General features: G+C 40.5%; 1 protein-coding gene across 6 annotated transcripts in view; it reads right to left on the bottom strand.

Annotated features, from left to right (window-relative positions):
• Nucleotides 1–17,192, bottom strand: part of ATP8A2 (ATPase phospholipid transporting 8A2) — a 349,469-nt gene that overhangs the window by 191,688 nt on the left and 140,589 nt on the right. The window lies entirely within an intron of this gene.

The following is a 17,192-nucleotide window of genomic DNA, read 5'->3' as shown; positions in this document are numbered from 1 at the left end:
TGCTAATTTTGTAAATTCAGTAGCTAATCCCTAATCCCTTTGTGTTTAAAACTAAAGCTACTCTTCATTTACAGATATGCTTTATTATTGTGAAACATAAATTCCCACCCACATATCTGCAGAACCACTCTACTGTCTGAAGCCATCCTGGAACAAACAAGATGTTAATACAGCCTCTGATGGCGCAAAGCCTGCAGGAACAGGCATCATCACATACATAACCCTGATTTTACAGAGTGCTGAACTACAGGAAGGTCAGGTGTCTCAAGTCTCCATAGCAAATTGGGAGCACAAATCAGGTATTCAGACTTCCAAAACAAGCACCACAGATGCAAAGCCATCCAGTTACTTCTGCTGCTCCTTGGACAGTGTTCAGAATGTGAAAAGCAAGAACCTGAAAGAGATTCCCAGCCTGTCTCCTTCCAGAGAAGGCATTTCTGCCTCAGTATCTGTGATCCTGCAGCCTGCCAACTTCAGCATTACAATTTGACTTTCACATCCTTGTTGAGATTCATTTTTTTAATTAAGCTGTGACTAACCCTCATGCAGACTCCACCTTTGCAAGTTTGCATTGAATTGGAAGAGACATGCCAACCTGCATTGACTTAAAGAGTCAAACATATATGATTCACAGGCCTATTAATGCATTACACTGAGAAATAGAGCCTTCATGGTGCTAGCACTTAATGTTCCACATTCCAACAGGATCTTCTCATAATGCCAGGAGATATGGGCCCAAATCTCCGATTTCATTGCTGAAGAGGCAGAGTATTCATTCATGTCACTGGCACCACTGCATGAATGGCAAGACAAAAGCTCACAGTATAGAATTCCTAACAAACCATACTACAGACCATCTTTGAAAGAGTTCCTTTGTCCTCATACCTCTCCCCCCCCCCCCCCCTTATTATTTAAGGAGGTGAGAGAATTATCAACAGTTTGTAGGCAAACCCTGGGTTCACACTTGGACATCAAAATGGATCAAGGCATTTAAGAGCTTAACTAAACAAGTTAAATGACTAAAAAACCCTGATCTCTGTACAATGCTATCCAAGCTATAATTCTAAAAGACTGAAGGTCAGAAAGCTCACTTCTTTAAAACCACTAGAATGTACAAGAACAGAAGTTCTCTTTTGTTCAGCAGCTTTCCATTCAATAAAATTCCCCATTTGTCTTTCCTTTCTTAGACTTCTTTCCTCTTGCTAATCATTGCCAGCCACCAATTAGGACTGACAATAGAAAAAAGTCTTTTTATGATCTTCAGTCATCACTACATAAAACACCATACTGTACTCCATTCTGCACTCAGTTCCTTCTTTTTCTGAAAAAGAAAACTTAAAATAAGTTTACTGGTGTTTTAATCCTTTTCTTGTTCTCAGGCCAAAACCAAAATTCTTTCCAATTCTCCGATTCTGGACTTGGACTGTGAATACTGAGCATGCACACTGGGCTTGCTGGCTGCAACTTCAGCTAAATTGCTGCTGCTGCCACTGCTCCTGCTCTCTACCATCTCGTAAAATATTGATTTCTACAGTATGTACCCAGTAAAGAGAAAAAAAAAATCAATTTTCCCCTAGACACAGCAAATTGGCAACAACATAACAGATCAGCCTGTCAGGTTGGTATGCAAGACTAGCATCCAAAAATGAACTGAAGAGACAACGTGAAGAAGGTGGAAGGGTGTATGGGGAAAACGGGAATGCAAACAGTGGTCGTACTAGAGGAGAGTCAGACAAGAAAAGGAGACTATGATTATGAAAGACGCAGTTTGTTACATCTTTAAAGTTCTTATTACAACAGTGTTATTAGAAAGCAGTATCTTGTACCAGCTTTTTACAGGGCAGCCAGTGATGGTCTGTATGATTCCATCACACTCATCTATCTACCCTGAGAAATTTTGGCATACACACTGAAAAAAGTTTAATAGTTACAAATACAACCAAAGTAATTAGCAATCAACAAAAAATGGGATGACAAAATAGTCAAGTATTTGGATAAAAAGGCTGTATACCTTAAAGCATCAGCATAAATTTGGAGAACCCATGACAGAATCCCACAATAAAAATGGTTGTTTCTTAGACACAGTCACAGGCAAAGCTTGATGAGGGGCAGAGAGAAATAAAGTGGTGTACATTAACTGAATCCATTTGAAACAACATAAAACCTGAGCAAAACAGATCTCCCAGGTAGGCTGAAGGAATCTCTTTCCCCCTTGCATTCTCCACTCTCAGAGCTCACTGCTGTGACCCCAGCAACTTATATTTCTCAGCAAAGCTCTCCAGGCTCTCTGCAACTCCCTCTACATGAGGAGTACCCAGGAAAACCCACACTGCGGTAGATCACATACTGAAATGAGACCTGCCTCCATCACACCATGGGACACCTACGACCAAGAGGAAATGCTCAGCCTCTTCCCTGCCTTCACACATCAACTTCATCCGACCCTTGCATGTCAAGGTACAGAAAATGTCGCTGTGCTTTACGTACTTTAAAATAGGCCTCTTCCAAGCTGCCAACCACTGAAAGAGCAACAAGTCTGACCCCTTGTACCACCTGGGGTACTTCACATCACTCTTCCTTTAAGCAAAGAGCTGCAGAGACCAAGCACTGGCTTCACCCCAAGAGACGCCTGTGAAAAAGCCAGAGCTCCTGGAATGCTTCTTCCCCTTTCAGCACAGCCATGAGCCGCACATCAGGAGCCAACCTTTGATAATAGGCACAAATACACATTAAAACAGAGCTCCAAATCAGTGGGGCTTTTTATACACTGTAATAGATCCCAACTGTATCAAAACACTAATATTGAGCTCTCAGGACTAAGGATATGGTATTGAGTCCAGGATATATGCTTTTAAAAGGTCCCTAAATGCTTATTCATATAATAAACCACAAAAGCTCTAAAGAAGCTGTTGCCATCTGTTTTCTGGACTCTGACATTTCTGTATGATCCTCTCCCTACCCCCACCAACTGCTATTTTCTAGAATACCGTAAAAAGGAGACAAAAGAAGAAACTAAAGCCAGAAAAATTAAAACTAGGACTGCATCTTCTAGTCACAACCCTTTTCCTGAGTATTGTAAGGATCTCCAAAACTTTGCAATATGTGGTACAGTAAGCAGCTGTGTTGTGGGCAGAGTTTAAATTTTAACACTACATTTCCTTACTTTTGTCATGTAAATTAGACTCAATTTCTTCTGCATGTGGTTACTTCCCAGTTTAATGTGAATTCATTTACTACTTGCAATTTGAAATAGATATATTTCCGTTTTAAACCAATAATTCAGAGGTGGTGGTTGAGGAGGAGAGAATGGTCAAGTGCTAGGTTTCCTTTGATCTTCAGGCCTTAACTTAGGACAACCGAGATCAGCAGGGACCCTACTAACCACACCATAGATTAGGTACTGAACATATTTTGTCCACATCATATAAAACATTAGTCTCTTGGATGAGCAAAACAAATAATTCAAAGATACTAGCAGTAATTATATAGAACAGGTTTACAAAAACTGAATAATTGTTTAAGCAGCTCTTTGCTTTCTATTTTAAATTGAAATCAGGTGCAGTGTGCGCTTTGGGGAGTGCTACTACTGTGTTATGCTTAAGGGGCCCCCAACCACTGGCTATTGTTTACAAAAATGTCCTCCACCTCCCCCACGCTTCAGTTTAGATTATCAGCTCTGACAGAGGTAGCTTACACCCCCCAATCCCATCAGGACATCATGGTAAGTGCTTTAAAAGCCCAGGTAAAAACCCACTAAGTGACAGTCAGCACTGACACCCAAGGAACACACACAGCACTTGAAGGCCAGTTCTTGCCCCAGCCAAGGACAGGAATTAAACAGTCTCTTTTCTGCATGGAATATTGCAAGGGCTGACCAGAATCCATGACACTAAAGATTCATACGCTTCCTCAAAACAACCGGTTAATCATTAGAAACTGTGCAGAGAAAGGCAGAGAGAGGATTCAGCTTTTTCATGCATACAGTTTCTCACAGCCCAGGACCTCCACAAGCACAGCACGCTCACTGCCACAGCAGCGCACTGGAGAGCAGCTGCCGGGTCCTGCAGCTTCCACCGGGACATGCCCTGCTTTTCCAAGGTGTGTCAGCCCAAATGGGATATCTATGTCCTGTCCATATTGATCTCCATGTTAGCCATGGCATTTCAAAAAACATTAAGTGGTCACAGGAAGAAAAACAAGACCTGCAGCTTCTTGGCCGTATAACTTGCATGAACCTTGCACATACTTGTATATACATGCCAGGTTCTTAGAAACCAGAGAATCATGTCTAGTCATCTGCTTTAAAAACAGCCGTGCAATATTTACTTTCTAAATGTGAAGGTACTCGATATTTTAAAACTCTAAAAACTAAAGTTCAAAATGTGAATAATAGTCACCTTGTCATGGGAAGAAGGAAGACTCTCAAAGTTTAAGCGTTGCCATACAACGAGGTACTGAATCTTTCACAAAAGCAGTGCGCAGTTTTCAGAATAGCTATTCAGTAGTTTGAAATTACTTCACCATATCTTCAACTTATCAAAATGCAAAAAAGTTAGTGGCAGTAGCAGACAATTAAAGGACAGCAAGTCACCAGGTATCACCCCAAGTCCATCATTAGAAGTAGACACGGTCAAAAGAGTTGAATAGGGTTCCAGCTGACCAGGTACAGCAGGACAGTCTCCCAAAGCAGCTCTGTTGTTGTGAACAAGCATGGAGTGGGCTACATAGCCACTTTTTCCTAAATCATCACTATTTACTTCACCCATTCAATTAACCAGACACAACCAACAAATCCCATGAATGTGCTAAGAACTCCTGAGCTCAGCAATTAAAGTAAAAACATTCATTAGATTCTTACACTTGGGCAGGATAAAACTTAGTTCTATGTTGCCTTTAAAAGCCTACCCTAACAAAATATCCCTGAACAGCTTAGATTTCCAGGCCACACAAGTTGGTTATCAAAAGAAACAGACACGAGAAACAAGGAGGGAGAAAGCTTGCACACATTTCTTCCTTAGACTCCTAGAACCAGTTGTATTGAAAAACCAAAGCAAAGTGAAGTCAGCCAGCACCTGTGCAGAGACAGTCACAAGCACCAGGGGTTAACAGCAATGGAATCACACACCTTGAAGGGACCTGCTTACAAGTGGTGTCCGATTTTTTCCTTCCGAGATGCAATTAGAACTTCTTACCCAACAGTAATGCAGCTACAAACAACATCTTGCAGAGAATCAAAATAATCAAGCAGCTGCTTGTTGCTCTGGAGGTTGTCCCCAACACTAAGTTTAACTTAGTCACGTTCTGGCTCCTGCTATACCAACCAGTATTCAACAGTCTATAAAGACCTGATTTGAATAGCAGAAAATCCAATAGTACAGCTGCTTTCTATTTATAAAAATTACAGAGCCAAATCTTGTCACAAAACATGTCCACACCAACTCTGATGATTTTATGAACTGGATGCTACTTTTGTCAGTTTTAAGGATACTTGTTGGGAGACGGGAGGGAGGAGAACAACACACAAAAGTTCCACAAATACCCCTCAACAGAGCCAAGACATGCATTCATCTAATCTTTCAGCAGCAGTCTCAATATCATCGCAGTTCAGGCTTAGATACACACGTATCACTAAGGCAGCGTTCAGTCATTCCATCTCCTGGACAAAATCACTGACCCACAGTTCTGAGACCCCCATCACACATCTCAGACTGGATTTGGATGATCTGTTCATACAACCCAGTACCAAGGCATACAGAAGTACCTCACTTGCAGGATGAGGAATGTAGAGGTAGAAAGTTTTGAAGAAACTCAGTACCGACTTGGACACTGAATATAGCATATGCAAAAATGACCCTCCACCTTCCAAGTACAGACAGTTCTGAGCTTAACACTTCACCAGATGAAAGACTAAAGCTTAGTGAGAGACCACAGAAAAGTGAACTACAGCAAATGGCTCTACATACATGCCAGAGCAGCCTTCCTTGAACTGCAAAAAAAGTTCTTTTGACCTTCCAGCCTCCACAGAGGCTGCCAAATCCTGCCTCTCTGCTCAGGAAGATCAGTTCTTCAGCCAGCAACCTCTGAATGCTCAGCACATGCTTCTGAAGATGATGCTGTTTTGCGGAAAGATGATAGGCATTTGAGTTCTCAAACAGATGTCTTCATCCCACCTGCATCCAGTTAGTAGCTTGTCTTCATTTTGAGACCCTAACACACTTATGTCACAAGTTGTTTTTTGTTTTTAAGACTTTTTGGTTCCTCCTCATTAGGGCCCACAAGTAATAGCTCTTTCAATATCACATGTATGCAAATAACCACAAGTAACATCCTACACAGGTTTAGAAGCTCTGATCAAAGAGCTCCCTGTAGGAACTTCAGATTCTGTGCGTTGTATACAAAAGGTATATGCAGGGCATAAATAAAACAATACTAGAAATGCACAAAGACAGCATATTTTATAATGTGAGACACTTCACAGAAGACCTGCGAGATGGAGCAATTTAAAGTCTAAATGTGTGCCGTGACATGGAAAACAGAAGAGAGGAGGGATATGAAGGAGCAAGATTCAAAAAGGTTATCATTGTCAATGCCTATCACTGTGTCATGTATTCTAGACACTATGGGAGAAGCAAGTTTAGAAGAGCAGAAGAAAACTTAAGGCAACACAGATGCCGAAAGGAGATAGCAAAGCAGCCTTCCAGAATAGGGTGGAGATATCTAAACTTGATTTTTCAGAGAAAGCACAAGAAAAGCCTAAAGGCAAACACAGAATCCAGCAGACCACCACCAAGTTTTCACCATTTTAACCCTGCTGGTGTTTTTCAGAACACTGACTTCTCTTAAGCAGAATGGTAGTTCAAGCACAGCAGAAAATGAAGTTTTTCCTCAAGTTTTCTTGAGTATATCTTTGCAAGTCCAGGCATTCCTCACACATTTGTTAGCTTGCCTTTTCTTGAAAGTACTAAGGAGAATTGCTGGCACAGAGAAAAAGATTTTTCTTTTTTGAAGGATGAGTTGAGTATTGCTCTGCATAAGCAGGTGAGCATCACTTACAGAGGACTGTTAGCAAATAGCAGACTGGAATACATAGGAGATCCTGCAAAGAATTATTTTTGACGTCTTCAGGCAACTGTGCAAAGTTGCCTGAAAGGAAAGACTAAATCCCCCAAAAGCTATCACACCATCAACTAGGGATGGCTATTTTGCTAAATTATTTCCAACTGGGCAGCCTTGATTGCACTGCAGAATATGGTAGGATTTACTCACACAGCTGAAGAAAAGGCACATCCATGGATCTTGCCATATATCAGGCCTTTCTGCTCACATGAACAAACGCGAAGAGTGTACTTCCTATTCCAGCCCACTGAATCAAATCAGATTTACTACATCTCCCTCAAGCACAGTTTTTGCTTCTAGTTACCATGATTTCAGAAATATGAACAGCAGGGAAAGAAGTTTAAGCCTAGCCATTCTACTCAGTGCAAGGTCTGATTTTTCCAAGTATCCAGTATGGATTCAGCCATGTTCCTACCGAACTTGGAAGTCATACTCTAGTCAGCTTCCACCAACACTAAGCACTTTTGGAAACCAGAGCCATTTTACTAGTTCAGTGTCCCACGTATTACTACGGTGCATTAAAGCCCAGATTTCTCATCAAGTTAATTCCCTGCAGTACTAAGAAGCTTGCAGAACAGACTGTTCCTGCCTCTATAATTTTATATCTGGCACTTTTAACAATGGAAAATACAGTATTTAAGCTGGTCCTGTGGGATAGAGCACAAGACTTTGCTAGATCTTATGAAAGGAGCGATATCACAGTCTTGAGTGTCTTGCTTCTGAATGCAGTGCAGCACCACATATTCTTTAGAGGCCCTCGTCTTCTGCACATTCATGCATATGGGTATTAGTAAAACCAAAATATTAAATTCGGAAGACAACAATAAGTATTTCAATAAAAGCAATGAGTATCCTCAAATCATCTCCTCCTACGAAAAGTTTTGAGATCTTTTATAACCACTCAATATTCTGACAAGGAAATTCAGAATAGTAAGCAATGATCAAGATGAGGAGAGTTACCTATTCCCTCGTAACATTCTCCAAACCATTAGAAGAACACAGAGAAAGCAAAATATTTCCTTTAACTTGCAACTTGGTGAACAAGGAATTAAAGATGGAAAAATGCAGTCAGAAGCCTTTAGAAAGCAGTTGCAAGGTTGAAGAAAGGCACCAGACCCTTGGCCTCCATCCAGCCTGATGGACTAGCAGGGAATTCTGTAAGAGGAAACATTCAGTCACTCCCTGGCAAGCAACATACTGTTCCAGGGACTCAGGAAAGGGGTATTTGGTGCAACAAGTAAGAAGCAATAAGAAATAAGAGGACTATGTCAAGAGTCTAATCATGCCAGAATGCCTGAACAGGAAAAATTCTGCGTTAGTGAGGTCTAATGGAGAATCAGAGTGCCTGACACAAACTTCGGTTTGGGGGGAAGCTTCAGTTGTGACAGGACAGTTAGCTGCAGTTAGGCTACATGCTTCATCATGTTAGGAAACTGTTCCTACCAGATACAGAAGTATATATACCAATTAACGCTTTTGTACACCCTGTCAGAGACCACATATTACACATGCGACATAAGCCATCTTGAAAGAGCTCAGACATTTTGCTGACAGCTAAGTTATAAAATTAACTTAAAACTGCATTGGCAAACTGAAAGGACTTGGGTAAGCCTATGGTCAATATGCACCATCTCCCAACTGTAAAAAAAACCAAAACCTAAAAACAAAACCAACAACAAAAAACAAACACACACCACCAAACCCAAAAACCCCCACAGCACCAAACACCCCCCCCCCAAAAAAAAACCTACACATTTTAAGACAGTTGTGATAACATTTATGCTTCCAAAACTATTTTTTACAAGCCAGAAGACTAAAACCAAGGCTCACCAATAGTTAGAGCTGAGTTTCATAAGCACGACCTTGCTGTAGGACCTCTGGGTTAAAACTTGGCAAGCTTTAGCATTCACATTGGCACCCTCGCAACTGCTTTGAATAGGAAATGAAGAATATCATACTCAATAGAGAAGGCAGGGGGAATTTCAGTGAGAAGAAATTAATTGTTCAAGTTGGAACTTGGCCAGAATATAGGGGTTAACACACTAACACTTGTGGAAAGAAAAATATACCAGTACTATGAATTTCTCATGGAACAGAAGGTATTCCAAACCACAGTTTTATCTTTCTTCTAAAATAGCATACGTTCCAGCAGCATAGTGTTTTCTCATATGCAGTATCTATGGAATGTTTATTTTCCAATTTTGGAAGTGTAGCTCTAAACATAGCATCATTGGCTGCTCCTGCTCAGAAACTGAAAAGACTGGTAGCAATTTGGACAAGGTATTGTAGTATGGTGAAGAAACCGATACTGATACCATTTGGAACTGTTTGCAAGAGTTATCACACCACTGCTCAAGACAGAAATTTCACTTGCATTTTATGGAACACATCAAGTGAAATACTAACATTTTGGTCACCTAAATACCAGGCTCAAAATACAAAGAGACAAAAAATGATCTTTAAAAATAACAGATAGGGTAAACAGTACTTGAAGAAACTTCTTCGTTTTTATCGGGACATACAGTATTTTTCCTACAAAATTGTTTCCAAAGAAAAATAGTCAGTTGCTTTTAACTGTATTCATGCCTTTCCTCCAACTTTTTCCAAATACATGCTGGTTAAGTGAATTTGCTCTTAAGAATGGTTACAGAAATAGGAAGGTTCAGGTGAATGCAGCAGAATATTTCAGGAACAAATATTTCATTCATTATCACAATTCTGGGCATGAGAAGTCAGTCAATTGGTCATTCAGTATGAAAACAAACCCAACACTGAAACAGGTACCTAATCTGAACTGAAGCATGAAAGTTCCAAAAACACGATACAAATTTACTCAATTAACTAAGTATTTTTCATTTATAACTCCAAAAAGACAAGCATTTTGCCAAATTGTGAATAACAACGGAAACTGGAATCGTGGTTCAACTTAGAAATTACTTTGTTTGAATTATTTCCTCATCTCAAATACGCAACAAGGAAAATAATTATACATATAGTAATGGTTGCAATAATGGGATGAAGTTAAGCAAGAGAAATGTTTGGCCATATAGCAGGAATCATTTAAGTTCAGGTCGTCAGGCCATTGACTAGTTACCCAAGGGAAAGAGTGAAACATACTTCATCTGTGTCATTTAAAAACCAAACAATACCAGTCAAAACAGTGTATTTAAGCACTTTTTTAGTGTAAACAAAAACAATCCTAGGAAAGTAAATAAGTGATTCACAGATGTTTCTGACTTGATAAGCATGTATTTCCTTGTAAGAGGACTACCCTAAGTCTGGGATGTTTACCTTGGTTTATGCATCTAATTGATACAGCAACCTTTTGGAGAAACATTAATGCACTTAGGATTAGAGTCACATCTTTGCTTTTTGGGTCCTCAGTTGACCAGACAAGTGAATGGAATTAACAGTAATTTCCGCTCCCCCCCCCCCCTTAAACACTAGCTATGTGTTTGAATGATTTAAGCTATGGAAGTGATGCTCAGAACACTGATTAACAAGAACAAACAGAAGCACAAACAGAAGCCAGAACACTCAGCAGAAACTTACCCTGTCACTCAAAGGACAAGATAATTACCAAAATTTAAGACCAGCCTTCTCCTTTTTTGTTTGACCATATTGGCTTTCCAACACAGAACTGGTGGCATTTTGGAAGTTTACTTAGCTCTTGCAGAGCAGCCAATAAGCATTTAACAAAAGTAATCATAAGGGGAAGTCTCAAGATTGCTTTACCCATACCTACATACACACTGGACAGTTTAAGCAATAATTTCTAATGATCTGTGAGTATTCTTTATTCAAGAGTGCAGAGAGCACCACATCATGCTGCAACCCCAAACCTTCCTCCCACTTCAATTATCTACAAACATTAAAGCTGCCAGAATGGTTCTTCCCTCGTGGTTTTCAAAGTCATGAGATGAATACTGCTGCCACGAGTCGTCAGAAATAGAACAAGAGAATGAGCATTGATAATTTAGTAGGTGATAGATGAGGGAAAACATAAGATGTACATACAGGAAGATGTAACACATCCATAATTTTCTTTGGGACCAATTAATGTTAGAATTGGTTTGCATACTCTTAATCAGAATTGTGTTACAACTTTCTGTCACAAGAATGGGGATCTTTTCTAATGAAAGCCAACAAGACTCTTTTTTGATTTAATAAATACATTCTGAACTACAGCACAGAATAATCACTTTGTCAAATACTTACACCAGCAACAACATGAGACTTAGGGGCATAAATATTTAAGAGGTATTCCAGATGTTCTTTTTGTGAGCTGTATTATTGATGTCTCCTCCAAATGATGATGGAAGACCAGAAGCATCCAAGCTATGGCCTTACAACTCAGAGCGCCGAGACAACTTTTCTCATCTCCTTGTCTCTCTTCTCATTACCTAGCTGACGAAGTGCCACTAACAATTAGCAACAGGTACTCTCCACAGGTTGTTTTTTTTCCTTCCCTTCTCCCACCATCTGCTTTCAGTTCGTTAAATCCCTTCCCTTCCAACACTCAAGCAGGCACACTCTAGTCAAAGGGTATGTTCATTTCAGAATATTTAGTGTCTGTTCTCCGAGTGATGTTTGTGGGCTCATGTCCTCACCCCACCCACTCTGCATACTATTTGAAATAGCAATACAAGTGGGAAAACAGTCAGGGGGTTTTGGTGTTGTTGGGTGGTTGCTTAAAGAACTTGCGTTTTCTGACCTTGTTTGCTTCATTCCTCAGTTCCTAACCATCATCACTACAGCTCCACTATTGCTCAAGGTACTGAAAGCAACAGTTCATGCTACTATGACCTAACAAAGTTAGTTGGTGAGTTTGGGCCAAAGTCCTGCAGTCAATGCTTAGATACTGAGCAACAACTGCACACCTTTCATGCCTAAAAGCCAGCAAAATCATGCTGATGTAGTAGCCATGGAAAAAGCAGGTGCCCCTGTGGAAACAGCAGACAGTCCATAGAAATTGCTGTTGCCGGATTTCCTCAATTTCTGTTCACGCTGCGCCACTTTATAGATCTCTGTGGAACAGGCCATCTGATAAAAGCAGGGCAGAAAGGCTGACAGATTGTACAGCAACTGAGGCATTTTTCTTGGTGTTCCTATTGCCTGAACTTTTGTCACAAGCCAAAACCCAGCAATAAGATAAAACCTCAGGAGAAATTAATTGCTCAAAACAGGCATTGCGATATATTTTACTAGAAGAGCAGGCTGATGAAATCATTGTAGCCTCACTGAATTCCCCATGGCTATACTGATTTCCACCAGCACAACACGAACAGCAGAAGCAGGTGAATACTGCGTTGGAAAACACACATCAGCAAGGGGAGGCGTTGTTCTAATAGAGATGGACTTAGGCAGTAAGTGTGGGAAAAGAAGAGGCTGCTCAAGGCAACCTTGTTACCTTTAAGTGGAACGTACGTCATCAGATCCAGTGAAGCATCAGTGTCTTTTTAGAGGGACAGGATAGAGAAACAGAACTCCTCTGTAGAAGCACCTTATCACAACTTGCTATGAAATAGCTAAATAAAACTTCGGCTGGCCTCTGCTCCAAATGATACAGTGGGTACTTCAGGTGAGTGATTACCATCCAAACACTGTATGCCAGCTGATCTTCTCCATTTAGGAATACAGAAGTTCTGAACAGTAGCTCTGAGAAGTCCAATGGGGGGGTGGGATTTTTTGCTTTTGCTACACAGTCCCAAACCCTCTCCTATACTGGCATCAACTCACTGTTCACTCACTTGGAGAGGGCTGCAGGATTTAAGTACAAAAGCTTAGTTTAACATTCTTGCTCTGTAGGTACATGTGTAGAAGAGAGAAATACTCTGCTCAGACAACATCCCAGCACCATCACCTCAAGCAGTATTGCAGAAATGGCCAGCAATATAAGCAAGAGAGGGGGGAAAAAAAACCATCAAAAACCAAAACAAACCCTGAGGCAGCCCAGCAAGGTTGTGGTCCCAGTCTTATGATACATACCTCTCTGTAGATGCTTGCTTTGTTATGCTTACATCTGTGAGAGAAATTATAAGAAGGACTACCTCTGCTGTCCAACAATTAATCATAAGTACTGAAACACTTCTAAACTGCTTGGAACAATTTAATCTATACAATGCCAATGAATTGTTTCTTCCTGATGCAAGTCTTGCTAACATGGCATTAAACCCATACAAAGCCAGAGTCACTGTCACCTGCAGAAAAGTTCCATTCAACAACAACAGCAAAACCATTCCCAAAGCATACAGAGTCATAAAAAAGTATTTCTGAAACACCACATATTTCAATTACAAATATATCAAATTCAAAGCAGGCTCTTCAGTAGAGAATTAAATGTTCTGCCATAACATGCAAGTTACATATTCTCTGTTTTTATATTCAAAGCCAAACACAGCTATCTATTGTACAAACTAGCTTTCTAAGAAGTATAAACACCAGATTAATGATAAAACTCTGTTACCAAAAAAATCCTCACTTCTACCTAAGCCTTAACATTTTGCTGCTCTCACAAAACATCAATAAAAACAGGTCCTTTAAAGGAACAGTTGAAAACCAGAGACAAGCAATCAACAGCTCAGATCTCATAAATGAAGCCCTGAGTTCAACTGCCTTCGAAACATTTACTTCCACTGAAAAGTAAGTTTTGCTTGCTCTGTACTGGTTGCATACTGTCACTCCAGTCAGTGTGAGGGAAGATAATAAGATCTGTCAGTCTCTGGAAAAAACTTTGAGCAAACAAGGCTTTTTCTTAAGGAATTGTTTGGTTTGATTTTGCAAGCTTCACCAAGTCTCCCGAGGGCTGTATTTTCCTCCACTGTGCCAGTGCCCTGTTAGACACTGTAACAGTGGAAGGCTTAACCCCATCAGAAGATACCATCTCTCCCTCTTAAAGCAAAATGGAGCCAGGTTTACTACAATTTCATTTTAAGATATTACCCCCGAGAATCAAGTTCATCTACAGTTTATGCCTAAAGCCCAGCAAATGAATACACAGTGTATCTTAAGTATATTTAAAAAAAAAAAATATCTTTGAAAGGCAAATGCAGCTGCAACTCCCCAGCGGAGATGAAAATGTTGTAGTAAGCTTATGAAATATCAAGTTCCATGAATTTATGCTATGTTGAGAATAGCAACACAACTCCTCCTAGAGTGGTTAAACATCATACCACTAAGCTTAAAGATCTCCCTCCCAATTAACATTTTTGTTTAAAGACTATTTAATTTGTAATTTCCTCTTGCTATGCCGATTACATTTTAAAACTTTCTCCAGTGAAGTTTAAGTGCACTATCTTATTTGACACACAGAGTACTAATAAAAACAGCCCATAGTAGGAGGGAAAAAAAAAAAATGTTTTTCTTTCTTCAGTATCAAGCACCTGGCAAGTAAATGGAAGGTTCCTGCAAAGCCTTAAAGGCTATTAAAGGCATTCTTCTTTTTCCCTGGGGATTTAAAGACTTGGTTATTTTTATTCTTCTTTTTAAGCCTATGAAATTACATCATCTTTTCCACTTTGATTTACACTTTACAGTATTTTTTCCCACATTGTTCTTCAATTTGCTAATTCAGTAATAATTAAAACTACTATTAGCTTGGTCATGAAATAACAGGAGAGGAAGTGTCCAGTATAACACACCTCTTTGCAAAACAGGACCATTGATTATCTTCAATTAATTACATATATTAAGGTAGTATAGTTTTAATAATTTGCAATTTATGATTTGTTTCAGCTACACAGGTCTTCGACCTAGCTTGTCAAAATCTTTGAGAAATAAACTAATGAACTGCCATGGAAGGATCTCTACCAAAACATTGTGATAGAGTATGAAAGTAAGAGCTTTCCATTTGCTCAGTGTTTGCTAACTTCCCCACAAATACAACAGTGTAAGTCTACAACATCGGGTCAATTCCTTTCCTGGGCACTTGGTGCTCTGAGCCCAAGGTAACTTGCACAAAGAGAACGCTGACCTTCTTACTGGCCCTGCACTGGGGCCTGTTGCATTTAAGAGCAGATTGCTGCAATTCTGTGAGCTCCCTCTTGTAAAAGACTCTTGTTCACTCCCACAAAACAGCTGCAAAAGTGAGACCCCCTCCTCTAACACCTCATGCCCCCTCCCTTTACACCCCCCATTAAAAGAAAGAAAGAAAAAAAAAATCAATCAGCAGTAGCAAAAAAATTGCTATTGAAGAACCAATTTAGGAAAGTCATTGCAGTTGATAACCATTTAGAAAAGGATTTGAGAGAAGGACAAAGAGCACTGGCTGGAAGAAACGAGACATTTACCCCCAGTCACAGAATCTTAGAATCACCCAGGTCGGAAGAGACTGCTGGAAATCAGCTAGTCCAACACCCCTGGCTAAAGCAGGGTCAGTTAGAGCAGGTTGTCCAGCGCCATGTCATCCAGTTGGGTTTTCCATGTGTCTAAGAACAGAGACTCTACAACATCTCTGGGAAACCTATTCCAGCATTGGACCACCCTCACAGTAAAATAGTGGGGGTTTTTTGTGCTCAGACAGACATTTGTGTGTTTTGTCTGTTGCATGTTCTCCTGTCACTGAGCACTACAGAGAAGAGCCTGGCTCCCTTATCTTCATTCACTCCTATTACACATTTGTACAAATTTATAAGAACCTCTCTGAGCCTTTTCTTCTCTACACTCAACAGTCCCAGCTCTCTCAGCCTCTCCTCATATGAAAGATGGTCCAGTCCCTTAAACATCTTTGTGGCCCTGCCCTGGACACTCTCCATTAATCCTGTTTATATCTTATAGATGATTCCAGAACTGGATGCAGTACTCAAGATGTGACCTCACCAGTGCTGAGTAGAGGGAAAGGATCACCTCCCTCGACCTGCTGGCAATGCTCTGCATGCTGCAGCCCCGGTGGCCGTTGGCCTTTTTTTGCCGCTAGGGTGCATTGCTGGCTCACGGTCAGCTCGTCCACCAGGACCCCAAAATCCTTCTGGACAAAGCTGCTTTCTAGCTTGGCAACGCCCATCATTTACCGGTGCATGGGGCTATAACTCCCCAAGTACAGGACTTTGCATTTCCCCTTCTTGAGCTTCGTGAGATTTTCCTCGGCTCAATTCTTCAGCTTGTCAAGGTCCCTCAGAACAGCAGTACAACCACCTGGTGTATCGGGCACTACTCCTAGTTTTGTACTGTCTGTAAACTTCCTGAGGGCATACTCCATCTGATCATCTGGTCATTAATGAAGACATTGAACAGTGCTAGCCCCAGTATTGCATCCTGCAGTACACCAGTCCAAGAGACCCAGCACTTGGAAAGAAACTAGTCAGAGATGGAAAAAGCCAAGGGGTTCACCTACTTCAGGTGCACGGACTACAACTGCTTTAGCCACGTGATATTTGTATGCTAGCCTGCACATATATAAAGATAAGTAAAACTGCAAAACAGTAGTACAAGGTCTCCATATAGTCATTTCCCAACAAAGCAGGTCTTGCTTCTAGGATGCAGATAAAACTTCCTGTCCACCTAAACCAACAATCCCTTCTAGGTCACAGTTCTCCCCCAATACCCGTAACAAGCACAGACACACACAGTCCTCAGAGCTGCATAAATCTCACAAAGTTAAAAATGACGCAGCCTTCCCGCTGTGCGGAAAGTAAAGCGGGCCAGCTTTTGGTTTTCATTCTCTTTGGGCTCTTATTTCCTTCCTTCTGAAGTAGTCATGACATAGGACCACATCTGTGTAAGGCTAGATCCACAAACAGTGTCAAATTCTGCGGTGACCTAGTAAAGCAAGTGGTAGTCTCACATATAAAATAGGGCAAATTGCACTCTTACACATTCTTGCATAGCATACATAATTGAAAAAAATCAAGACAACTTAAATTCATCCAGAGACCTTCTTTAGAGCTGAACTGAACAGTCACACAAACTTCTTGCTACCCAATTCCTATTGCTTACAAATGACCACATCCATACCACTCCTTCTCATCAGTGTCTACTATAATCAGGCAATGAGGTATAATGTTTTCTTGTTATCTTTCATTGTTTTATAAGAGAGATTGGACACCATTGGGACTGACTGTGGTAGAAGGAACTGCATT

Source organism: Nipponia nippon, unplaced genomic scaffold (genome assembly GCF_047370975.1).
Source record: "Nipponia nippon isolate SJK-2023a ecotype South Korea unplaced genomic scaffold, ASM4737097v1 scaffold_2, whole genome shotgun sequence".
Classification (NCBI taxonomy): domain Eukaryota; kingdom Metazoa; phylum Chordata; class Aves; order Pelecaniformes; family Threskiornithidae; genus Nipponia; species Nipponia nippon.
The sequence above is the reverse complement of the archived record's forward strand: the minus strand, read 5'-3'. Positions and strand labels throughout refer to the sequence as shown.